Source organism: Anopheles aquasalis, chromosome 2, assembly GCF_943734665.1.
Source record: "Anopheles aquasalis chromosome 2, idAnoAquaMG_Q_19, whole genome shotgun sequence".
Lineage (NCBI taxonomy): Eukaryota > Metazoa > Arthropoda > Insecta > Diptera > Culicidae > Anopheles > Anopheles aquasalis.
In genome coordinates this window covers 25,144,885-25,171,730 of record NC_064877.1, presented here as the reverse complement: position 1 = coordinate 25,171,730, position 26,846 = coordinate 25,144,885, and the positions used below count along the sequence as shown (strand labels likewise).

The window sequence follows — 26,846 nt, the reverse complement described above, 5'->3', positions numbered from 1 at the left end:
AAAGGGGTGATAAGTAGCATACCGCGGCGGCCACCGACCAGCGCAAGCAGATAAGATAAGAGGGAAGCGTGGCACGCGAGGGTGTCGTTTGTGTTTTTGTGTGTCGCCCTCTTTCCACCGAGATGCCGCGAGCAATCATCATTTACTCATCATACGCTCAGTAGCGTGTGGAGCATGCAACATGATCTTTAATGCTCTCTGCGCATTGCCATTTTCATGATGATGATGGTGGTGATGCGTGCAGCAAGTCACATTCGCCGAAAGGCCAAAAGGCACTCGTCATCTGTTCTCGATCGCACTACAAGTACAGCCCGGTTTATGGCTGTTAATCAGTGAGATGCAAATGATGGTTCGCAATGTTAAACAGTTTGACCTTTGGCTTCACTCAATTAAAACTAATTCCTTCCTGTGGCCTCGCGGGGAACCGAACACTCGCGTTATTTAAATGTTTAACGCCTAAGGACGCGCACCGTAGGCTTCCTCTCGCTCTCGGTTGGAGAAAAAAGCAACATTTCATCTGATTAGCGTTAACGATTGGCGCGGGAGGAGGGTTGAGAGTCGCTCGCATACCTTTCTCGGGGACGCAACGATGAACGAAGGTCGGCAAAGCTGAATGTTCAACCGCTTCGCTGAGCTCTCGTCCGATTGCGTGCCAACTACACCTCTGCATAAGCCCATAATCACGCATAAAAATTGGATCCGATCGGCAAAAGGCGCGGTCCACGAAGCACCGTAAGTCAATCGGTGTCCAGACCGCCACTGAATTGGGTTAAGCGAAGCCGAGCAACAATCCCTTGTTTTTTATGCCCAGTACCGAAGCTCTCCGGCGAGCGAATTGTGTAACGACCACGCACGCCACGTTGCCTCGCAGAACTTATGATCGATTGCGGTCGAGGGGAATCAACCGACCGGCGATGGTGGTGGTGGTGGTGGTCAATGAACGAAGTGGCATTTCACCATCACCGGCATACCGTGGTCACGCAATTTACCTTCCTTTTTGGTCTGGATTATTGTAAGAATTAAAAGAATTGGTAACCAGTCGCGGCGCACAGGCAGGCAGCCTTTGACCTTTCCGAGCTGGAACGGATCATGCTCTCGAACTCGAAACGTTATCAAAACGGTCTAACCAGCGCCGCGAGGTTCATAACCTTTGAAACCACCTGATGACCTCACGATCCCCGATGAAAGGTCACGCAGATACATTGATTTGACACCTTCGTACCTTCCACCCTTTGTTTACGCACCCGCGTTTTAATGCTACTACAAATGAGGATCGATTATGATGCAGATCGGGTGCGCGTGTCGGTGTAGTGTTGTGGTATTTAACACACCGACCCCTTTGGTTCACCATCACCACAAAAGAGAAGTGAACTGGCAAGGGTAGCGCAGCGCAGCGCATTTGCGTAAGCATAGCGCTTGCTGCAGCAGCCCGACCATCGCTGGCATTAACACAGCACTCGGTTGGTCCCCCTTAGCGGTTCGCAACAGGTTGCTGCTGCTGGCGCTGTTGCTGTTGACGGTGGTTCGCGGTCTCACAATTGATCACGGTAGCCATGTGTGTGAAAAGCGTACATAGTGCACTGTGCACAAGCGGGGGGGGGGGGGCATGCTCGCACCAGACGGATGTCGATTTACTCCGGGCTTAATTCTGGTCATTCCGGGCAGCCGGCCAGCCAGCCAGATTGATGCCAAGGCCGCCTGTTCGTGGAGCTGGGGTGAACGGGGCCCGTGAACCGTTTTTCGATCACCACAGACACGTTGAGCGGATGGTGAAAGAAGTACAGCCAGCAACACGGGAGCCGCACGAACCCGATTTAATGCAATCGTCGGAATGCGCGGCACGGAAATTGTTTGTTAAAACTCCGAGCGAACTCCAACAAGCGAAAAAGAGGGAGAGAATCGAGTCCAACTTCTCAGCAAGTAGCTCCTTGTGTGGCCAACATTTCGAACAACTTTTCATTGTGGAAAGCTCCACTCGCTCGATCATCACCGTGCTCATGGTCATCGCCATCGGCACAGCCTCCAAGCCAAGGCATGCTGCGCCGCGTGCCATTTTCGCGTTAATTCTCAATGCGTTTGTTCGTCTGCTTCGCTTTGTTTTCATATTCTCTCGGTCTCTTTCTCTCGGCACTCGGCATGAAAGTGAAAACGTGTTCATTAATTTGCGTAATGTTTTAATCGAAGGTTTTTTGCTGTTGCTGCGGGGCACACGTTCGGTGGTCGATCAATGAAATGAGACGCGAGCGAGCACCAATTTCATCGCAGACGCGGCAGACCAAAAAGGGGTTGGGAAAAAAAGGGCAAAAGATACAGACCGGTTGACCGGTTGGGCACTGAAAGCAGCAGCAGCAGCAGCAGGTACCTTTTTGGAAGGTTTCATTCCATTTCCAAAAAATGGGGACTGAGTTTCTGAGATGTTAAAATGTTGGTTGGAAATTAATTACCTACAAATCGATCAATTACTAGCAGTTCGATGCAAAGCGAGTTACCCATTCGGTTCACTTCTTGGAAATGCTTCAAACAAGATCCATCCCGATGTCATGTTCCCTGTCATGCCATTCGAAACCATCGTGTTTGCGTCTGATACGGGTTCAATTATGGAAATTGGTCTGCAACTTAGAGCACCCTTGAGATCCAGGGAAGCTCCAGGATCAACGATAAACTTCTTAACGTTCGATTGGCTGTGTGAACCAAGACAACCATTCGTAATTGCCCTTCAACTGTCTTAGATTGTCATAATTAAAGGTAGAAAATGGTTACGGTGCATCCAGGATAATGCTTCGAGATTTGTGCAACATTGTCCGGACCTCACTGAACGTCAGAGATGCACCAGAAACGAATGTGAAGCGAGCAATACTGTCGCTCGAGTATTAGCATTTAAGATTGCCATAGAATTACCATGGAAACGGATGGAGCAGCAATTGTGCATTCTCACAATCGATTATCGGCATCGTATCATTCTTTGGCAATTTCACCGGAAGAGCATTAAGCAAATCAATCGGAATCGATGCTTTGGAGCGATTGAATGTGATGTGATCATGCGTTCACCAACAACGATAGTGTACGGCCGTATGTGGAGCAACGATGTTCCGTTGCGCAACACACCGAGACTCCGGTTTGCGTACAAAAAAAAAGGTCACAATTTCACCCCCGACAGGCGTTAAGAAGCGCTCTTGTCGTTGTCCGGGCAGCTACTGAACTGTAACTCTAACACACGAACGAACACAAGATCGTTATAATCGCCTTCCCAAACAGTTGTGCAGCAGTTGTGATGTCCACCACCCTATAAGGTCCCAACCGACCGTAAAGAAGAAATCATGCTATACACCACCTGTTATAAGACCCGCTCGATGTCGTACACTGTGGCCGTTTGTCCATTTTTCCGCTCCATACCACCGGTGCAATCCGTGGAGTAATTTATTCAAAACATTCAACGCTACCGAACCACCGAACCATGCGAACGATGATCTCAAACCCCGGGCTGGCCAGAGGTCTGTGGCGTCACCGGAGCGAAGATGCTGGCTTGAGCCGCGTTTGTGTGGCTTTAGTGCTAATGCGACGAACGACGACGACATCTCTAAGACGAGACAAGCGCGATGGGTTGCATAACCCATCGGAGAAGCATCGGTTGGCCGCTGCGGAGGCTTTAATCGTTCGAGAAATCCGTGACACCGGCACTCGGCAACGCTCGCCAGTCGCAACTCTATTAATCATTCGCTTTCACGTTCGATTAGACGGGGAATTGATATGATTTTGTGCGAATCGGCAAAATTGTCGGCGGTTTTTGGCCGATGAAGCCGAACCGACCCCTCCCAAAGTCTGAAGATTGATGACAGTTTTGAAAGCAGCCGGAGCAGCAGCGAATGGTGCATCTGCCACCGGCAATACTGTTATCGTTATCTGTTGCTGACCTACAATGGCTATTAACTGTGTTGTTTTCTGTTGTATGGCGTGGAGCGTAGCGGGCACGACGATTGGCACGCTTCTTGGCGACAGATGGATGACCGATAACTGGGCGCGCTCGCCCGGGACCACCATCAAGACACTCAATGTGGACCACAGTAATAAAGCAATAAACCATGTTTCGTCAGCGTCCCGGGTCGTTTGATCGTGCTTAATGAAATGCAGATGAGATCGATATTATAGCTGGCGCACATTTAAACAGCGGCAGTAATTGGCGTTATCTAACACATATAAATGAATGGTACCATCCTGTTCTTGCGAAATTATGCAAATTTCATCCGGCAGGTTTGAATATGCCATTCCACTGTTTGGCAGGAGTTTGAACAACACGATATGATTTCAATTTGCGTTCTTCTGCGTACTGGGGTGTACATAATCTTGCCATAACATTGCCAATTTGAACATTAAAACATTCTTCGCACTGCCGTAGGTGTGACATTGTTATTGTAAATCAAATATGGAAGACATACGTCCTCGCACTGATTGCTAACTGCGCATCTCATTTGGTTGAAAGCTTTTGAATGAGATCTTTGCAGGAGATACCATTCCGGAGCATCCATTTGATTCACGATCGAATGGTATTGTTATCAGTACGACTGAATATTGCACGATTGGAATTCAATCATTACAGTGAAAAGATGAATATGATGAATACCGATACCGCGGAGTACTGTTTAAAACAACGTTCTGATTATAATGCCCTCGAACATCTGCATAGAAACCGTTCCTTACAGCAGCTCCAGTACATCCCGTTCCGTGTCCTGTGGCCCAACGAAAAAAAAGGTCTCGAGTAAGTCAAGGCATCCAACGCAAAACGCTTTTGTTGCTGCCCTCTCGCCCTCTGTGATAGCTTATCGTTCTTGCAGCGGAGAATTTTAATAATGATTGTTCATGAATAATTGATTGCCGGTGGCGTGAGTAATGGCGTGAATATTTTCGCGTACTGCAACCAGCGTTACACATCACCAACGCCCACGTTCACGTCCACGTCGAAAAGGCCTTGGCCTTCCTCTAGCATCTTCCAACAAATACACATTAAGATTATATCATCAACGAGTCGAGTAGGACAGCAGCAGCTTGATGCTCAAGAATGTGGTAAAACCCTTTGCGACTGAGCTTAGCAAAAAAGGCGACGGACGAAAGGATCTCATTACACATTTAAGCCAAAGGATAATTGCTCCAACCCCCGGGGGGTGGACGAAAGGAGACGGAAAAATGTGCCAAAGCCTTGGGCCTCCTTTTTTTTGGGCGGGGCGAGCTCCAAGGAATTAATCATTTGTGCGTAGCTCGCTTGAACGGATTTATCTCCTCATCGGAGCCGAGCAGAGCAGAAGTTCGCTTGTGCGTCACATAATCAGGCCCCTCGAAAGAAAAAGAAAAGGCGGCCAGTGTAAAAGATGAAAAAAGAAAAGATAAAGTTGAAAGAATGGGTAAAGCTGAAGCTTGCGCCACAAAACGGAACCTCAGGAAGGATCGTTTTGCGAAAGCGGACATTCAAAGTTGTTTAATTAATTAAATAACCAGCCAGGCACCGCTTGGTGTTTCCGATTGTGATTAGGCGTGCACGCGTTTGTTCTTTGGTGAATGATCAACCCTTTTTTTTTGGTTGGGGGGTGGGAGTCGGGTGTTGTGTGCATTGCTTCACAGTCGCGGTCGTGGTTTGTAAAGCGATCGCTCGCGGCTCCCCCACGCGTTCGACTATTTTGACATCTCTCGGGAAACCCCCCCACCCTAACATTATGGATGATTGTTTACCGAATTTTGAATTTTACGAACTGCTACCGCGCTCGATGGTTTGATGGTGGAGAGGGTGAGCAGTTTTAAGCGGCCATAAATTGAATCACCAGCGTATGACATCAAACATACGCCTTTCCTGCAACACCCCCCACCCCCATCCCACCCGTTCTGTGACGGAATGTCTGCTGGAAGACGGAAAACGAACGAAGAACGGCAGCAGCCACATCTTGTCACTTGGCGTTTCGTTTATGAGTTTCCCACAATTTACACTCCGCTATCCTCAAAACACCATGGAAGCAACATAAGGAACGCGTTCTCTGTCTGCTACCTACCTACGCCATGCTCTGGCTATACGCTCTGTTGCGAATAGCATCAGCTTAGGATGAATTTATTGTTTCAACAGACTTGCCTTCACACACGCGCACGCAAGACGGTGTGATGCATACGCTGGGAGATGCTCGAAAGACTAAAGACCGAAGGAAAAGACTCTTTCGCTTTCGTTCCGTTCTCCAGCAGAAGAAGGCTGCGCCGCATCGCATAAACGTTGCCGGTGTGCCGCAGCATAAAGCGACAGCTCCATCTTTCATCTCTCTCCCTTTCTCTCTCCCTTTATCTCTCTCTCTCCTTCTGTGTTGTGGACACTTTTCCCCTTTTTCTTTTATTTTTTGTTTGAGCTTCGAGCCTGTTAAACGTAGTCTTAAATTATGCAACAGCGTGATTAAATCAGATTAAAATTTAATTACAAACTCATTGCCAGGGCTTTGAGCGAGCAACGGGCGCCTTCTCTCTCTCGGAAGGGGTTTGGCGTAACGGCGCTGTTTGTAGGCCGCCGTGTGGGCGTATAGGCATCATTTGTGCTTGTGTGTGTTTTTGCGTTGTTGAAGCGCTTGTTTGATTTAATTTTTATTCATAATTTTTACTCCGTAAACTCACCGCACCGCACACCGGAGAATGGATGCTGCTCCGGTTCAGCTTTTGTGGAAAATTAATTGAATGTCGATGGGCAATCGGGCTCAAGTTTTGTTGGGCGCTCCGTTGTCTTTCATCAAATTTGCGAACATAAATTAACACAACCGGCCCTGTAGCCTTTGCTGCTGGAATGTGTTTGTTTTTGGGACCAGTTGAGCTGGTTTGGTTAACAGAACGCTCCCAAAAACCCCCGTTTGCTTGCACTAGAGGATGGACATATGAACACGTACAGCGCGGGGAAGGTAAACAAATTGTGTCAATATGTGATAGTCACAGGACTTCGGCCAGGATATCACTCATCGGTTGAAGCGAACTATTGCAAATTATTACTGTAATAAGTCACGAGAAATTTGGCCCATTTTTATGTGAATTTTTCAAAGTAATTAAGTCAGAATTATTTATTTAAATAAATCATAAGGATATTTTTTTCAATAGAATGATAATTTTTTTTTTCTTAATACGGTCATAGCAGGAATTCAAGGAGATTAATTTACTAATTTGAAACGATAGTTTTTAGACAACTGCTGCAATGTTTTGAAGAGAATCATGTGCGATGCACACCCTTTCGAAGCAGTGAACCATTATAGATTTTTCGTTAATCAATCAAACCATTTATTATTACATCCTTAAACTGTTGTTCACTCAGACCAAACTAAAAAGGATGGAAACAATTAAATATGCAACTAACGCTAGCGTGAATATTAAAGTAATTGTGAAATGCGATTGAAAATGTTTCGCAAAAACCTCACAGCGCTGGTAATCGAAGACATTCCTTAACTTCTAGCCTCCAAAAGTCACTGGATATTTAATCACACAGTGCGAAACCACAAAACTGCCACTAAGTAAGTGGCAGTGTGCGCGAAAACGTGCTCAATAGACACCATTTAACATTGCAAGCTGCACGTTCGGTGAGTTGTTGTGTCTTGTTAGCGCCACACCAGTATGTTTGACGACACACCGAAAACGAAATGTCATTAAGTAGCGCAAACCACGTCGACATCGCGTCGTTGTTGAACTCTTCGAAAAAAAAAACTCTCCAACCAATCAATCAATGAACCCCTTTTCATCCACTGCTCGGCTCCTGCAACGACTCCAAACATCGTCCATTTCTGATTCGCACGACAATCCCTCCGCCAGCTGCTGAAAGTGATCACAATAAGCCCGACCGCCCGGCCTTTACCGGTTCACTCCATGACGACGACAACGACAACGGAAGGATCGGAGCATGCCAACACCATAGTGATCGCTGGTTGCTTCGCACGCCAGCGAGGAAGTTGATTAGAGGGGTTTTTGGAGGCACCGGAGATCCGTGACGCTTTTGCTCACGTTTCAATCCGTGTTCTCTGGTGGTGGTGCTCCCAAAAAAGGGGGTTGGCAAAATGGTTTTTGGCCTGCCACCAAACAGGGCACCCTCGAAAAGAAGGTAGCACAGGGTGTAGAGGAAAAAAGGGAAGTGCTAGTGCGAAGCGATTGCGTCTGCGGCACGCAATGAATTTTAATCAATCAACCACCAAACTTGACGTTCCGGTGCTGCTGCTGCCAGTGATGGTGATGATGACGATGATCATGCTGAGGGTGGTGATGCACGTGGGATGCGAACGCTTCACTTCCGGTTCGCGCCACGACCAACCAACGCACTCACAGCCACTTTCGCCACTTCTTGCAGTGCGCACAGTGTTTGGACATCCGCACAACACCGGTCGACGACGGCGAGCGTGTGCTTGGTTGCCATTTCTATGTTTTAAAGGACGCCGGAAACGCCGTACAATTATGGTGCCCGAGACTGTGGGGATTGGAATTTCAAATGTCGCCCCCTGGCAGCAGCAGAGTGAAAACCTTTGGGAAACTTTCGCGCACACGAATCGATCGCGCGAACGCATTAGAGCGCATAAAACATACAGATGCAACTCCGAGGAGTCCGAATCACGATCACATTACGGAGTCCACAGCCGTACTTCACTTTTATCAGCCCATGCTGTCACTCACTCACTCACAGGCACAGCAAAATCGAAGAAACAATGTTGTATTGAAGCTTTCCTTTCTCTTGGCCACACGCATTTCCCCGTCCGTCCGCATCATCCGCAAGCCGTTCCAAGGGCCCGTTGGGAGTGTAATCTGTGCAACATCGGAATGTGCATCGGCGTGTACAGTGTGTGCATGTGTACAGTATGTTTGCAGCCAGGCAAAAGTGAAACCATTATTGTAGCCCCCCCAGGCCGGCTCGAGATGGTGCGTGTTCTTCGCGCAATGTTGCAACATGCATTATGATGATGATGGTGATGATTGTGTTGGGCGTAGCAGCATAACTACACACATGGGCATAACATGGGGCTGCCCTGTGCTCTGCTTATCCCAAATCGAGCGGCGCACAACGAGATGACGGACGGACGGACGGATGGGCGGTCGATAGCGTCCACAAGCGTCCACAATCTGATCCATTCCATTACCAGAAGAGATGTCGCAGACGCGATCAACGATGTGAGTTCATCGACTGGGAACCCAAGACACCAGACACAGACCAGAGACCATCGCAGGGCGAGAAACCATAACGACGAATATGAATCGATCCGTTTTCACTCCGTCCCATAATGTGCTTCGCACTGGGAACCGGTATCACATTTCGTGCAACTCCTCCCCGTTCGTTTTCCGATTCGATCCGTACCGTAGCACTGATATGGGGACCCGCTTGGGTCGTGGACGGTACTCCGGTATGACCGTCACGTCCTTATCCGCTTTTACGAAAGGCGAAAGCCAAACGCGTGGTTGTGTCGGGGTGCGAGACCATCGAGTCCGGGGTGCGGTGGTGTCCGATCGTTCGCTTGCACGACGCACAATCCACCATAAAAGAGAGGAAAGGCGAGGGGTTGCGATATCAAAAGAGGGAGACAGAGAGAGAGAGAGAGAGAGAGAGAGAGAGCGCACAACATAACGTAGGGCATTTTACGAGGTGCATAAGAAAGAAGAATCGAAAGGGCACTGGGCCCGGAGTTCACATACGGAGGTGCGTACGAGTATGTGTGTTTGTCGTATGAATAATTTCATCCGAAAGCTCTTCCATTGCGACCTCTGTTGTGTCTCGATTGCTGTCACCTGCGCCATCCACCTTCCAGTCACTACAAATCGATACCAAAAACCAAGCACAGCCGACACAATCCAACGTTTTTTCTGTCCTCCCAGCGTACGTCTAGCGACAGAAACGGAAACAAAAATGGTTCCGCTGGCCACGAAACCCGTGGCCACCTTCCAAGACCACCTCGCGATCGTTCACCGCGGAAGCAGTTGCAACGGGAAAGCGTTTGAGATTAATTCAATTAACAGCCACACCAGACGCGAAGAAAAAAACAGTTCTGCTCATCATGTCCGCAGTTCACCCGCACAGACCTTGACGTTGTTGAGAATGATTACTGCTGACGACGACGTTGCCGCTGGTGCGTCACTTCTCCATCGATGGTCGCCTCTCTCCGCATCCCATTGAAATGCAAATCATATTCAAATGAATCAATATTCCTTCGTGTGCTCCTAGCATCGTTGCTCTTTTGTATTTCCATCTCCATCGCTCTTGCAGAGGTGATCAGTGAAGTACTAGTACCTCGGTGTAAAATCGATTCTCGGGCCTTAAGGTCCAGCATCATCGATTGGGGTGGACCGATGCTCTCCCTCAAATGCCAATGATTGACTAGCAGGTTGGAAAGAGGAGCAGAGAGAGAGAGAGGGCACAGTTCGTTTCCGAAAATACTAGTTCATCGATATTCAATAACCAGAACAGCATAAACATGCTGCCAACAGCGCGTGGTGTGTCCATCAGAAAATGCAAAAGAAATCTTTCATCTTGCAATCCATCCATCCACTGGCCGCTCTCCGTCTCTCTCCCTTAGATTGCCGGGGACTAGCATGGAACGGGAAAATACATAATAATACCAACAAAAAAAAAAATCCACCAGAAGCTCCACCTCACCGCCCCGCTTCAAGGCCACGGCGACCAAAGGAAGCATCAATTTGTGGCAGCAAACAAGAAAATCAAAGTCAATTCCCGCATCAACTTCGAGTAGCACACACTTTTTTCCCGGTTGCGGGGCGCGCCTTTTTCCACGCCGTTACCACCAGATTCTGGCCTTGCCACATGCTCCAGAAAAGCCAGGGGGGGGGGGGGGTTGCCGGCCCGGGGAGTCGTTGCGTTCACTTTCGGCGGCCGTGGGCGGGCTCCAAAACATTCGATCCTCATAAATATTCACATCGGCCTCCCCACCCCCGGGCTAGTATCCAGTGGTCGATGTTTGCTTCTGTTACTGCTCCGCCTATTTGCTGGACTTCTGGAGATCTGGAATGGAGTTTTCTGTAGCTTCCTGTTGCTTGTGGTTCTGCGCAACATCTTGTGTCGTGTCGAGTGGTGCATGTCGTGAAGATTCGCTCGCTTAACTCGAGTTAAGCTGATCAGCATCTCACCGTTTGAGTGATACTTAGAACAACTTCTTCGTCTTCTTCGCCGTCTTGGACGCCCAATCAACGCTAGGAAAGGTCAGGACAGCAGGGCAACCTGGCTTTTGAGTGGCCAAATCACGTCGATCATCACGCATTTTGGTGTGCATGACTGAGAAGAAGAGAGAGCGCCGAAAAGTTATCTTTAATCCCGTGGTGGATATATTAAGTGGCCTCTGTCAGCAGACCGGGACGAATTATTCGACCTCGTGGACACAAACAGAAACATGCTACCACCAATCGGTCATTTTCGATCCATTTCTAGTCAAAATCTTCAAATCTCCGGAGAGTGTTTTGGTGAAAATCGGTTGGAAAATCGATCTTTTCCACCTCAGCAAAAGGAAAAGCACGTGTCGGGTGCGATCATCTCGCCGGTGCCTTATCGGCGATGCCGTTTCGAGGTCAACCCAAGATCGGTCCGGTTTTTTTTTGCGGAGTAAAATATGAAATCGAATTACTGGACCATGGTGAGGGCGTAAATTGATTTATATTTCATTGTAACCACTAGCTGCTGCTTGTGGTGATGATGATGCTTCTGCTGCTAACTGCTTCGCCATTACTCAAAAACACCGATCCCCCGGTGGCGGCGGCGTAATGGGCCGTCAAACACGTCGAAAACACGGTCACTGGTGGCTAGTGCTTAGGGATTGGTTCGTTGGTTGCCCTTTCTAAATTCAATGATGGAAAAGCGTCCGGCCTTTACTTTCACTATTGTTCTGTACACTGCCTCGAGCTGCCGGTGCGAAATCGTGCGCCCGTTCCAATCACGTCCCTCGTGAGCATCTCCAAAACGGTCACGACACTCAGCGGCCACCCTCCCGGTTGTCGTCGTTGTCGTCGTCGTCGTCGTCGCGGTCCATGAGACGATCGAAATCAATCCACCCACCGGGAGGCAGGCACTTCGGATGCCAATTGGCCAAGCCTCATCAACCACAGACGGAGAGGGCGCACAGCGCGAATGTGTGCACCACGTGGACCACAACTGCACACTCCGACAGTGGCCACAGGTTGGCACTAGCCCAAGGTGTACCGTAACCGTGCAAAGGGAGCTTGCCAAATGTCAACGCCAAGAACGGCGGCCCTTGCTGGAGTGGAGAGTGTGAGCTAATCGAATCGCAGGTTCGTGGGAAACCTCAAAACCAAAACTCAAACCCAGGTCCGGTGCGGTTGCACCTTCCGATGCTACTAGGCTGCCGTGGACCGTATGTTTCTCACTGTTACTGTTGCTGCTGCTGCTGCTACCAAATGTGTACAGTCTGGTTGGTCTGCGCGGAAGAAAGGAAAGGAAAGGAAAGAAAAAACCGTTCCGATCGAACCAGAACAGTGCCAGACCGCACGGAGGACACCAGAAGCACCAGCGGCACACCGGTGTGGTAACGAGTGTGGTGTGGCGTGCAGAGATGCTTTATTGATTACCTTCCGTCGGTGACATTTAAGCCGAGTCTGGCGGGCCAACCCTTTTCTCGTTTGTCGCCCTCTTGGTGGCTCTGTCTAGCTCTCCTCCTGCCGGGTTGTTAGTGTGTCGGGGTGTGTCAGCGTTTTTCTATGTGGCCGTCGCTTATGCTTATGCTCACGCGAGCTCGCTAGGGAGGGGGGGGGGGACGTCTACACACCCAATCGTTTCGTGGCGTGATTTATCAACTCCGGCACGGAAGTTGGTACCGAGTGTGCACGCGCCGTATCTGAATGGTGTGGAGCTGAGACTGACTTTTGGCCTACGACGACGGTGACTCCATCCAACTCGCTTGACAATGTCCGGAACATGGTCTTTGCTAGTTCCAGGAAGGTATAGTGGAGTGAACTCACGATGAGAACTCGATGTGACGCCTTCAGTCAGTACAGTTTGCTTAAAGATTGACTGCCTGTTAGAAATCGTAAGAAGAATACTTGAGATGAGATTCAAATGGTCACAAAAACATCAAATGCCATTTTGTTTCAAATCCAACAAGGTAAAATAATTATCGTATGCTTCGCAAGCATTCTCGGTTAGTGGACGGTGACTGCGAAATTTTCAAATATCACAAACGTACCAATATTATTCCGATTTAGTCTACAATAGCGCACTAAAGTTAACTAAGGTGACTATCTGACACTAGCTCGTAGATAATTTTTAGAGCTACCAAGTTCTCGCAGACTATTTTAAAGCTCACCTTAGCGCCCTTCTTCTTAGAATCTTTACTATCGCCCAAAAATGTTGACCAAAATGTTTTCCAAAATTTATTCCTAAATCGGGTGCCAAACGAAGCGTAAACTCTCTAGCGTAATTTCAGAAAGTAATGCCAAAAACTTTACGCTTCGTGTGGCAGGCATATACCGAAAAACGTGTGGCAGGCATATACCGTAAAAATTTATACCGAAACGTCAACTGCACACTTGGACACCTGCAATTACATTATGCAATTACATTCATTTACATGTGTTTTTAGCCACAAAAACATAAATCGACGAGATAAGTTGATTTCTGAACATATTTTTATATATTTTATGATGTTGTGGCTAAACATACGGCTCGTCCGTCCTTATATATGTTAAAAAAAGATGTTGCTGCTGTATATTAGCGATTGTAGAACATTCAACTCTTCATAACTCTACGCTTCATGTTGATGCAGAGATAATGATCAGATAACCATAATCTACACTCTGAGTTTATACTAGAGTTTACGCTTCATGTATCCCCGGCTTAAGCCTTGAACATCGTGAATTTAATATTCTGTAATCGTCTGTTTATGTGTCTTCTCATCAAGAAGGATCTTATGAGATTAGTTGTAATATTTTCAATCATTAAAAAAATAAAAAGGAATTATCAACCATAACATTTTCAATAACTTCTCTAAAGGTACATGAACTAGACTCCTAGTACGACAGCACCCATACAACATACGCAACATAATATTACAAAACGAAACCCTATGCTACCATACGCTATGTTTCGTTGTTGCGATGAAAAACCGGGCATTGGATCTGCTATCGGACCCCTGTCTGTGCCGATTAGTGTCCGATTAGCCAGTATTAACTCTACTCGGACGCTTGACACACCCATTATGGCCGGTAATTTGTTGTGACGCTCCATTAAATATTGGAAGCGTTCAAGAACCCCCCAACCTTCTCTCTGTCTACACACTCACATAGACATCAATTCACTTACGTCGTTGACAGTTTTACGAGACACGGCAGCGACGGGAAAGCCTCGGGATCGATTTGTCAGACCACGACAGACCGAGAGACCAAGGCAGCTCCTAGCTAGCGCTACCTAATAGTTCCCAAGAGGGCAACCGAGGTCGTCTGCCTCCAGCTGGCTGGCGAACCCAAGAGACCCCCGGTCCCAAAAGATCTGGGCTAAAATTACGTCAACACCCCTTGGTTTGGACTGGCCCCAGGTTTTCGGGGGGAGTGATTGCGCCGGCTGTGATTGCGTCAAGCCGCGCGTCGAGCGACTAACGAAATGCGACGTAAATTAGGTTAGCAGAGTAACAACCAGACCAGACCAGAGCGATGAAGATGGACCACACGGATTCACACGATCCGCTGATCCAGATTCATTGTCCCCTTGCATCTGCAACTGACTCGATCCACCAACGAAAAAAGTAACGCACCGCGTAGTGTGTTGCAGCGCCATTTTGATGTAACGTGATGGCCACGTGATGCCATCTTCCGCCACAATCCACGGTTCCATAAAGCGTCACGCGTGTGACAGATTCCCAGCGGCGCTACTCAGTGTCTGGGAAGTGGAGGGTGGTGGGAGGTGGTGGAACAATCGAGACCACGATCGACTAGTGGGCCACACGGTGGGAGGGGGGGAATGAAAAGTAAAACCTTACCTTGGTTTGGTGCGGTGCGTGGCTTGCGCAGTTCTCGCCTCACCGCAGCTCAGAACAAGTTTACGTCCACGAGTCGAGGGCTCCGCGGGGGTCCCAGTCTCTTACTCCCTCCCGCTCCCTGCGGGTGCTTGCGGTTTTAATGGTGACCAAAAACACGGCAACCCCTGGCGACTACGGCTTGCCACCACCCCCCGGGGGCACGGAGGGGCGCGGAGGGTTGTATTGCGGTTGATCACCGCAGCACGGTTTACCGCAGTGGCGGCAGCAATTGCAGTCGCTACTACTACTACTACTACGACTCGCCGTGGTTACCTCACCGGAATGAAGCCCTTCGTTCCCTTGGCAACCCACACTGCTTCTGCTGCTGCTGCTGGTTGTCGTCACCGTCACCGAATGGGAACTGCATTATACTCTCTACATCTGCCACGCAGCTAATCGTTATCCCTTCGCGGGCCAGGGGCCCAGAACCGACCTGGTGTTACTACTCAAAACCGGGCGACACAACCGATTACTAGCACTTTACTCTCTCTCTCTTTCCGTTGGAGGCAAACCCTTTCTTCCTTTTGCAATGACTTCAGGACCGGGACAGGACTTTATTGCTTTTTCGGCTTCACCTTCACGCGACACTACCACTGTGGTTACTTCTCAGAAAAGACTCAATTGGCTTTTTCACGAAATTTTCCACTCCCTTTCCTCCCACAACGAACAAACACGGGTTCACGGGTGGTGTCGACCTGAAGGATGAACGCGACGAATATGGCTTCTTTCACTTTTACTGAGGCCGGGCGCGTGAGGACACTGGCCTTTTTAACACTTTTTCAAACAAAACCGCCACCGCACAGCACTCCGGGGCGAACACTGCCCACAAAATATGACACAATCCTCCTCTCCACTCCACTCCACACAAACGAACACAAAAAGACAGAGGAAAGCACTCGCGCACACACTTATTGCGGCTTCTTCTTCATCTTTTTTTGTGCTGCAGCATGGGTTTGTGCCTTCACCGAAACTAATAGACGGCCAGTAGTAGTAAACCTTCTAGGGTATCATCATCACACGGAACCACCGCAAAACTCGCGTCTGTTATGGGCTGCTGTGCTCGCGCTGATCTCGTGCTGCCTAAAACACACCTTCGAGAGGGCGAAAGAAAGGGAAAGAAAAGTAGGCCATTAAACATATTTTCGTTCGTTGCAATCACAGCCTCCGCGCGTCTAAATAAAACCATTTCTTATTGTATTTTGCAAAAAACAAAAACGCAGCTACTGCAGTACCGAGAGAGAGACTGAAAAACAACACCATCATCTAAGTAACCGCACGGATTGTGATGGGCTCATCGCGATCGGGTGACATAAGATGAACCGCCCGCCCGCCCGCTAGCCGGATCACGTGGGTGAGAAGCGGCGTTCAGCGTCAGCGGCACCCGAGAGAGGTGGGTGTTGTTATGAGTTTTCATTCTTTCAGTCCCTTCCCGGAGGGTGGTGTAAATTAATTCGTATTTTTCGCTTGTGACAATTAAAAATCGGTGGCGGGAGAATAAAAATGGCGTAAGTGGCATCGCTGGTTTTCCTGCGCAGCGCAGTGTACTTTGTTGTGGTTGGTTTTTTGGGGTGGAAAAATACCCAGCCCCCCGGGGGGGGGGGCATCATTATGTTCGTGCGCCGTGGTCGATCTCGCAGACAATCATGATGAGATCGCACGGCCACCGGGGGGAGAGGCGCAGGTGTTTGGTCAATGGAATTGATAAATATCATGTTTTATAAATGCATCGCGGTCAATTGAACCGTTATTGGGTCAGGCAGTAACGGGCATTCGATGCGAATTCGAAGTGAAGCAGTTAACTTAATCACTACTTAATTTATGGATGAGATACACTACCGCACTACCGGGAATCGCGTTCAGCTATCGGAATTGATAGAGATAATGAAAAAGAGAAAGGGAGAACGGGAGAGGGAAAGAGAGAGAACGAGTGGCAGGATCAGGATATACTCTAGCTATGGATGCAAACGATAGCCATACATCAAACCAGGTCCCATTATCAGCATTTATGGCACGTACATAGTTGGGTTGCAGTATTCGAAGTAGAAGACCCCAAAAAAAAGAACAAAAACGATTACACAAAACCATCGTCGAATCTGCTGATGCTGAAAAAGGAGCAACTTCGCGCGCTTGGAGCGTTTGTCTCTCGTCTGACCGCACCCGGACTGCTTTATAGAGCAAGTGGAGTGGATGTGTGAAGCCGTTTATTTGAAATAGTGACAATACACACCGACATAGGCACACAGACGGTGGCAAAAAGTGTTTTCCATGACTTTTCATGAAAAATGTTTCCATTGTTTGCGAAAAGGCGCTTCTATCGCTACGTTCGTGGTTGGTTCGTGGGCTTTGGGAGCCCAGGATTGAGCTTCTGCTTCTACCAGATGCATTTCACTGCACTGAGAATGGTACCGAGAAGGGGGGAGAACACGTAGAGACAAACAAAACCCCAAAGTGGCGATAAAACGAAACCTAGAGAACATGCTTCCCTGCAAGTGTTGTAGTATGTTGAACATTGTGTGATTCTCCTGCTATTTTGATACTTTTCTATGTCCAATTAAAATGATAAAACAATTTTAGAAACTTTCACAACTACAGCTCCACCCCCCTGGGGGGTATGTTTTATCGCATTTTGCAAAGGAATTATTTTCCACGAAATTACACGCCCACAACACGCCCCTAACTTAGATCGATTCAAATGACTTCGTTAACCGAACCGCTGGCCAAACGAAATTAACGAAACCATTATCATCGAATGAAAGTGATGGTGACAGTTTGGTGTCTTGTTCGCGAAGGCACCGTTTGATGGAGGCTCCAGTTTCTTGCCGCGGTGAGGGTATAGGAGCGTCCCAGGCGAGCTAGAGAATCATGTTGCAAGGACGACATCAAACAAAAAGGAACAACAACGACGGTAAAAAAGCGGAATGGAAACTGAACCATAATCTAGAGATCCTCCCAGGCGGCCGTCCCAGTCGGTCGTTCGTTCTGTCTGACGAAAAATTGGCCTCCAGCGACTCCAGCTCCTGCTGTCGGTGGATCTGCAACGAAAGAAACAGAGAGAGAGAGAGACAGTGAAAACTGAGCAGAAAATGTGTAAGACAGAAGAGAGAAAAAAACAATAGAATAAGTAGAATTTATTAGCGAAATATTATCTCGTCAAACAAGGGTAACAGGAGGAGGATTAGGAGAAGAAGGTGAAGGTTTCGGGGCGGTTTTTGTTTTTATGAGTAAAGCAAAAAACAAAATTGGCAGGCGAGAAGCTTGCGGAATCCACGCCGTTTTTTTTTCATGGCCTGGCCTATGTATCCGATCCGCTGCCTAGCGGCCGCCCATTCCGAAACTTTTGAATCTCTTTCGCGTGTAGGTGTTGCTACTGGCGCCGCCAGTGCCAGTGATGAAGATAAGTGGCATCGTTGATGGCGGTAATCGAATATTTGTCAGAGGATATTATGGAAGTGTTCTCTTGTTCCGGCGCGCTGATGTTTCCATTCGTTCGTTGCTTCTTTTTTTTTGTCCTCCTTCCCCTCTTGTTAGAACTCGACAAAACATTCCCTTATTCTACTGAGCCCGGGCTTTCGTTCGGGGAATGTGATCAGCGGACGGACCACGAGCGAACGGACCATCATCATCGTCCAGACTGACCGAGTTGGAGAGTATCGAGTGATGATGTTAGATACAGTTGAAGGTTAGTGTCCGAAAACTTTAGTGCCTGTTAGTGGTGGTGTTTGGTGAAGCAACATAGGACACCGGAACAGGATTGTGGAGAGTCCTGGCCGAGAGGCTCAAAGTTGCAGCCCGATTCACACCAGATTGAGTTTCCAGTAATTGCATTGGCAGAGCGGAACAAGTTTGCAATCGATACCCGTTCTATTCGAGCACGGCCATTCCCACTTGCCAATCAATACGGATCCGGATTCACGATAAAATACTCGAATAAAAAAAAAACCCGGATCCAAATGCGATCGCGCTCTCGGTAGTCATAAAATCGCGAAGAACAAAAAAATTAGTCCCGGAATGGCGGCAAAGCAAATTCCGTATATTCCGTAAAATCGTAAAAATCCCTGCGATTTGTGCCTCAACCGAAGACCAAGGCTAAGAATGGCTCAAAAGAAGCCGCGGCCCATAAAAAATAGGCAAAAAAAAACGGAACCGAGAATACCATTCCACTCGGACGCTAATTGCGAATTAACATTGCCAAACACCCATTTCGAGGCGGGGGAGCGCAAGTCAAGGTTGGCAGGGGCGTGCAGTGGACCCCAAACATGAAGCTCCAAAAATGCCTTCTGCCTAGAAAACGGCCATCTGCTCCCAGGAATGCAGCAAGAAGAATAACAACAACGACAACAGTACAGCCGCGCAACATCAAACGATTCGCCGTTTTACAGGATTTTCCGGTTCGCTACGCCACCGAGGAGCACAGTAAGCGCCTCCCCTCCTCCTTTTTATACAACCGGCCAACCAACGAGACTACCATCCTCAAGGAATCATCCAGACAGTCGGCCAAATCTGTCGTAATGGGGGTTGTAGACTGTAAACCTATTTCGCCCGGGCGCTCTGGACGCGCTGTACGATAATTTCTTATGATACCAATTTACCTTCACGCTCTCTCTCTCGGTCCTGCTCGACCTCAAGGTCCTTGCAAAAAGGGAGAAACATAATGTGATCCTCTTCAGGCAAGGTACGACCGGGCATTGAATACACCGCGCCGTCCATTTCGTTGAATTGCAATCGAAAGAAACTGAGTAGACAGGACGGTGTGTGCTGGTGACAACGGTTGAAAGAAGAAAACAAATGGAAATCATTCCTTTTCGACGGGCCGACTGGAACCGGAACCGTTTTTGGGCCATGGATGGGCACCTGGTGCCAGAGCGCGACTTTATTTTTATTTTTATCTTTTTAAGCGCTTCGTATCCCACGAAACGTTGCTGCTTTTGATCCCCTGCGTAGACGCACAAAAGGACACTCTACTTGGGTCATTTTAACCCGGAGTGGCCCCCGATAGATACACGGAACGAGATAGCGCGCGCGAGCGCACCGAGAGTTAAATCAACTGTCCAGTTGACCAGTTGAATGCGTTTGCGATCGTGTCCGCAAACATCTTTACAAATAGATCGTTTACCGTTCTTTGGTGGAAAGGTGGAAAAACAGGAAAAAGGTTAAAGAAAAGCCCTCCAAACCGTGGCCCTAGCGCGGACAATTAAGCCATTGTCGATCGTCAACCCACCGTGATAGACCATAATACCAAAACCCAGGCACCAGGAATATAATATTCTCGCCAGCAAAATAGGCCCAAGCACCCCCACGCACAGCCAGTGTGCAATCGAGTGAAAAATTATCTCGAAACCGGATTCGAGAACCCTCCATAGTATCGCTTCTTCCCTTACTTCTCGCGGAAACTACGGATCTCGGTGGGGAACCGATTCCGATTGCGGGGTGCGTGCGATGTGCGAACCAACCGTGAAACGCGTTTCGTGGCACTTTCGGGCGTTTTCAGGTGACCTTGAAAATGGGGAAACCCACAGAGTTGGAGAGAAAGAAGAGAAAACGGGGGAGCTATGGATTGGGAAAACGATCCATAAGCTTTAACGACCTTGTTCGCACGAAGTTCCCTCTCCCGAAGGGCTCGAAGCACCGCCGAACGTTTCGACAACATCAAAAACGCTTCTCCGGGTTCGCCGGTTCCGTGGAAGGGTGGTTCGGAACGCGGAGGGGACGGTTGTAAACATAAGCCCCGTTAAGCCGCTGAAACGGTTCGTCTCGTCACGGCGACCAGGATCGACACCGCTCGCCTCCTAGTCGCATCCATTTCATCCGATGAATCAGACGTTAATGGAGGGAACTTTAAATGATTGGAAGCATAAATATTTAAGCTCCGGCCAACGCGGCCTTTAGATCGGTGCCTGCATGCTCACGGGGAGGGCACGCGAAGGATCACGAGAAATTCATAAAACACGAGGCAAGGTTATCCGTTTCGCAGAATTACCTCTTTTTTTTAGTGGGATGTGTATTCAATTCGATCGCCGGAAGTTCATCAAATTAATCCTCTCCGGAACAAGCATGCGAACCCAGAGGAGGAGCTTCATGTTCATGTGTTCACTGGCAGCAGCGCCTCACCGCTTCTCACCCGATCCGAGGACTCGGCCTAATCAACACACCACGATTCGCAGTGGGGAAAAGATAAAACTTAATCGCTCACCACCCCTTACACTCATTCCCAGCATTCGTTCAGCATCAGCGGAGCGCTTTCGGAATTAGATTCAAATGTAGCGTAAATCATTGCTCGCTCGTTCGCTCACCTCGACCTCGACGGACCATTCGCGGTACGCTTTTGCACTTACTTTTAACGGTTAGCACCAGGCTCAGCTCCGGGGAGCTGGTGCATTAACACCGACAAAGTGACGAGCACGATAACTAAAACAACCCCCCGGCCAGGCACGGCTAAGGTCGATTGACCACAATCGTGCGCCGCCATGAATCATTTACGTTTATGATCCTTCAACAGCGGCCTCCGCCGGCATCGGCTCCAGCGCTCTGGCGCTCTTCTGCTTGCATTTTATCGCCCGCAAAACTTTCCCCGAAACAGGCTTACAAATGGCGCTAGGGATTTGTTCCCGAACGTTCATTCGTTTCATGTCGTTAAGCGTGGCCAACACTTCCAGCCCCGTTTCGGTGAGCCACGAATGATTTAGAATTTCAGACCGCGCCGCAGGGAGAGAGACCATTACATTAAAATAATTAAACTCCTTCACACATCAAAACCCGGAATGTAGCGCCAGTAGTTGATGACGCCGCGGAGTGGGGTGCCATTTCGCCGAATGTAGAACAAACGAAATCAAAAGCCCCAAAACCCAGCGGGCCAGAGAGCCATCGGAGTGCACGACGTCGAAATGGCAAAAGAAATATTTTACAAACACATTCCACTCGGCGAAGAGACGAAAAAAAACCCTCATTAATCCTAAAGCAACGGCAAACAATGGAAGAAAGTGTGCTAGCTGGCTAGCTGGCTGGCTGGCCGTTTATGCTCGCGATGCTCATCGTGGCCGCCAAGCAGCCAGACTGGTGGTGGCCATTCTAGTTGCTAGCCGGTACCGTCGGTCTTCTGCGAAATACAGATTTTTTTCCCCAGTTTTTTGTCGTTTCATTTTTCGTTTTCTGTTTTTTTTTACGTAGCTCCAGCTCTTCAGCTCCAGGAGCAGGGCATTTTTTGGAGCAGCTTACATTATTCTTTGCAACGAGCGGTGCACGGCTACAATCCAAAGCCAAGGCACGCCACCGGACCATAGTAGGCCATCGCTCATTCGTCCAGCGCCCAGGATGAGGACCCGGACGCTTCGCAAAACTTAAGCTGAAAAGACGAAAGATCCTTCCCGGGTCGGATAGACGAATGGACGGATGGACGGATGGACGGATGGACAGACGGATATCCCTGGCTGGTTTCGGTGCCCGCAATTGTTTGCCAGCTGACCGCAAAACCAGGGTCGCTTGCTCGGCTGTTTGTGTGCCAAGAGGATCTTGAGTGGGGTCACCACCGCCTTTTTTCTCCTTCCTTCCCCTCTCTCTCTCTACATTTCTCTGGGGATCTGTTTTAATTTCCGACGCTCCAACGTCGGACTCCCCAGATGCAGTGTGGCTACGTTTATTAAAATATTCATCCGGTACGGCCGGCTAACTCAACCCCGGTGGTTCGTGATTGTTAATGTTACACCGGGAAATGAGGTTTTCTTTTGGGCGGAAAACCAGTAGCAGCAGCAGCACCAGTGACCGGACGGATTGCGAACGGACTGTTATCTATAATGAAATGTTTACCAGCAACTGGAGCTGCCTGATGGTGATGGTGAGAGAAGATATGGAAGCCGGAAATCTATCTCTTCAGAGACCTCACAGCGCGATCGCTGCTGATCTAACAGATAGCGACCCTCCAGATATCGGGGAGTGTTTGTCTTTGGCGCCACTTACGAGTGGCCAAATGGCCGGGGGCGGACGCTAACCCCCAAAAACTACAGACCACCGCTACAAGTGTTTTGATGACTTTTGCATGATGTGCTGCGAAGCCAATGGCGAGACGCGAGGAGGAACGAGTTTTGATGCGTAAAACATCCGCCAGCATACACCCACTGGCGAGCAGCACAAAAAAAAAACAAGAAATCATAAACGTTCCAGCAGCAGCAGCAGTTCGAACTGACAGACTCCTACACCTCTTTACTCCGTCGAACATGGTGTCGACCGTGATGACGCTGCCGACGCTGACGACGGCGATGATGATGATGATGATAATGATGATCGTCAAACCATATCCATCGTGCTGGTATCGAGCGCAGCTACGGAAACCTTTAACGCCACGCGACCAAACTGCTGCTTCTCGATGGAAATGACATCATGTTTGTGGTTCGCGCGTAATGGCCACCGACGAGCGACGCGATGGAGGTGAATATTTATTTGTTTATTTATGATTTCGGAGTTTGGAAATCCAGCGCTTAGCCAGCACCCCCCACAAAACCGATGACGTGGTTAGTACTCGAGGACGCGTTCAGGGAATTAGCGTTCGATCAAGCGGCGATGAGCAAACGTTGATCCAATTCGTTCGTTCAATCATCAACCAAGATAAAGTTGCGTAACGTAGAGCTCGAATATGAGTTCTACTTCGTTAACTGCAGGGCACCTTCTGTGCATCCTGCTCTAGAAGCAACAGTGTGCATGCCAGCGAAGCCACAAATGGCGCCGCTCCACCTGGAACGAGACACTTGATTAGCGTCCACAAAGAAGACGACGGGCGATGAGGACGTTTGCTGGATGTGGGCACTCTAACATGATGCTTACCGCAAAACCTGTGACACTTACAGGCAGCCTGTGCGACGGCTTCATCCGCCTCGAGGAAAGTTTACATCATTTGTCAGCGCGGTGACGGCACGATGGCCACAACAGCGCCCGACCGATGTGTCATAATAAATGATGGCCCACGACGCCATTGCCAGTCGCCGCCACCACCACCACCATTAGCTCTCGGTTCTGATCTGATGTTGCAGATAGGTGACGCTCCGTTGTGTGAACCAAGAGCCAAGCCTGCTAGGCCAACAGTTCTCTTGCTGTTGTGTGAACTCTTCGGCATGCCCTCAGTGTCCGGTCCGATACCCTTTTTCGGTCATTTCAAAGAGTCGTGCGAGGGCGCAAGTCGACAAGGCCTCAGGGAAGGATTATTACTGGTGGCGCCACGACACGAAAGCGTCGCCTGGGCAAAAAAGGCTGCATAATAATATGCCGCAGGAAGCCTGAATTCTTTGGGGGGGACCCGCCGGTTTACCCAATATGGCGGCGCTCGAGGAAAACGATTTCGAAAGCCACCGGCGGCGGCCATACATGTGCACGAATGACGGGAGATGAGTAGCTTTCTGCATGCGAAACCATGCGTCGTGTTCGTTCGCTTTGGGTCTTCTTGTAATGCGAGTCGTGTAGGAGCCGTAAAGGATTTATACTTTGTTGCGAAGCGACGAATCTCAGCGGAAGATTGCGTAAACATTTTGATTAATCCAAGCACCTTTTAACCTAAAACAAACTACACTAGAAGCAGTTTGATTTGCGCTTGATTCCTGATCAAACTATTAGCGCTTTCAGCAAAACGACCGGAACCAGGCACCGTGCCACCAGCCGTCGCGCTTCCGCCAGGCCCACAAATCGTCACCGCAAATTGAAATTGAATTTGGTTGCAAATAAAACGAATGAACGAACGATGGCTCCCTGCCTCTGACTGCTTCGGGGGAACTGGGTCACCGCAAATCAAACCGGGCCATTTCTGATTTGTGCCCTGCACTTTGACGGAAATTAAGCGTTTCCCGGTACGGGTTGAGCACGGTTAAACCGTGCATCGAGCAGCCAGGACCACGATCAGGATTCCCAGGCACCACCTGTCATCGACAGCCACCAGGAGCTCTCCCCCAACGAGTTTGTCTGGAACGGGTGTGTGCAATGATTCTGAATACGCTTGCTGCCAGGTGTTTCTACTATCTGCGGTATCGGAGGGATGTAGAGTGAGAATGAATTCAGGATTATGTTTCACCGGTAGCGCGATTTGCGGGATTGATTGGCGAGAGATGACATTTTCTTTTCGCGAAACTGGCGCTCCGTTTTCAAATTAAATGCTATACTTTTTGCTACACTATTGCGTTTTAATGCTGCTAATTTTAGCTTAATGTAAGCACAATGAACGATTAGAAATGTCCTTTTTAGCTATAAAACATTGCCTTTTAAAGGTGTCATAATTTCTATCATCATTGATGATTGTATCAACCAACCATAACACCTGGTTTTAACCAAATTTAAACTGTTTAAAACCTTCTCTTAAAATGCTTAAGCAAAGTTCCGACTTATTCTGAACGAAACTCACGCTCACATGCTGCTACGGTTGTTTCTGTCATTATCGTTTGCGTCAACCATGCCGCTGTTCAGGTGTTCGAGAGCCTCTTACGTGTGACAATACAATTGAACATCAATACGCGGTGCAGTGCGATGCGTGTTACTGCGATTGAAAAATAATATAACCCCCATGGCAAGGGTTCAACACCAGAAGAATCGTTTTCGTGATTGCATTTTCGCGTAAAATAAACACCGCCTGCTGGGTCCGTGTGAGGTCCGGGCATTTATCAGCTAAATCATAGTATGTGTTGCTCTGTCGAAGGATGCACAACATGCAGAAGTGAGGTAAAAACGAAGAGAAGAGGAGCTGCCAAATGCAAATAGGGTTTCGGCGTAATGCAAATAATGTGCTTGGTGCGAATCATCATCTCGTACCACACCATCCCCCCGGGCGGTAGTTCATTTAATTTGTGGTCCCATTCCGAAATCTCTCGAAACCAACCCCTCTATCGAAACACAGAGAGGGGGGGTTGCTGTGCCGCACCCTCTACCAAACTAAATAATGCTCCGCATCCGGAGTGGAAGGTCGGTTGGTCGGTGGTCACGGCCGTTGCGCTGCCACTAAATACCGCTGCCGTCCTTGGACCAACCTCTCTGAACTCTTCCTCCAGTGCGTCGTCAGGATAGAGTTGAAATAGAGTCCTTCAGGCACGCGCGCGCATTAAGCCCGACTGGCAAGGGTAAAGCTTTCGGAGCTTCACCGTTTGTGCGATGCACATTGTTTGTGGTGTGCGCGAATCTGCGTCGTACTGCTGCAACTCTGCAGTGCGGAAATCTAATTGAAAGTCTACATCCGAGAGGAGAGCGGACTGCTGCTGCTGTTGGTACGCAATAATATAGCCTCTGGTTCTGGAGGCTGTCCAGGCACACATTTTCGACAATACCAACACATCAATGGAGAGGAGACGCGGAATTGGAGAGCTGTGCCGGTCGAGGCAGCACGTGACGGCATTCCGGGCCGTCCATCCAGCGTGTCGTCGTGTGCCACCGACAGATACTGGCGAATTGGGCCTGTGGCGTCCATGTTTCTGCCATTCTGGCCGTCTCTGTCGTCAGTGCCTACCGCCCCAAATGTCGCTGTCAGTTGCCAGCAGCAAAAGGGACTTTCAACGGCCGAAGATATATTACACTTCCGAGCTGAGCAGAACTTATTTAACGCCCCTCGTCCGTCGTCCTTCGTTGCTTCTCCCACCCCGGGAAGGGCATCCAATCCATGGCGCGTCAGCCATGACGAACGACGAGTTTGATTCGTCACAATGCGTCCCTGGCGACTGGCCAGCCGCCAGCGAATGTGCGGTGCAAGATTTAATGCATAATCTGGTCCACGGTGCTCTCGTTCTCCCTCTCTCTTTCTCTTTGTCACTCTCTTTATATCTACGATCCAACTCCGAGGAATGAAGATGAATGACGGTCAATGATTTTAATGTCACAATTCGGTTGGGG

At 48.9% G+C, this 26,846-nt stretch overlaps 1 protein-coding gene across 5 annotated transcripts in view; it reads right to left on the bottom strand.

Annotated features, from left to right (window-relative positions):
• The window catches only part of LOC126569542 (uncharacterized), a 147,743-nt gene that overhangs the window by 113,565 nt on the left and 7,332 nt on the right, over window positions 1-26,846 (bottom strand). For 3 of the 5 annotated variants that reach the window (XM_050226713.1, XM_050226712.1, XM_050226714.1), the window contains exon 2: window positions 14,964-16,093. The gene's annotated coding sequence lies outside the window, so the exon portion shown is untranslated. Of the gene's footprint in view, window positions 1-14,963; window positions 16,094-26,846 lie in introns of those variants that run through there. The other 2 variants (XM_050226715.1, XM_050226717.1) reach the window with 2 other exon arrangements.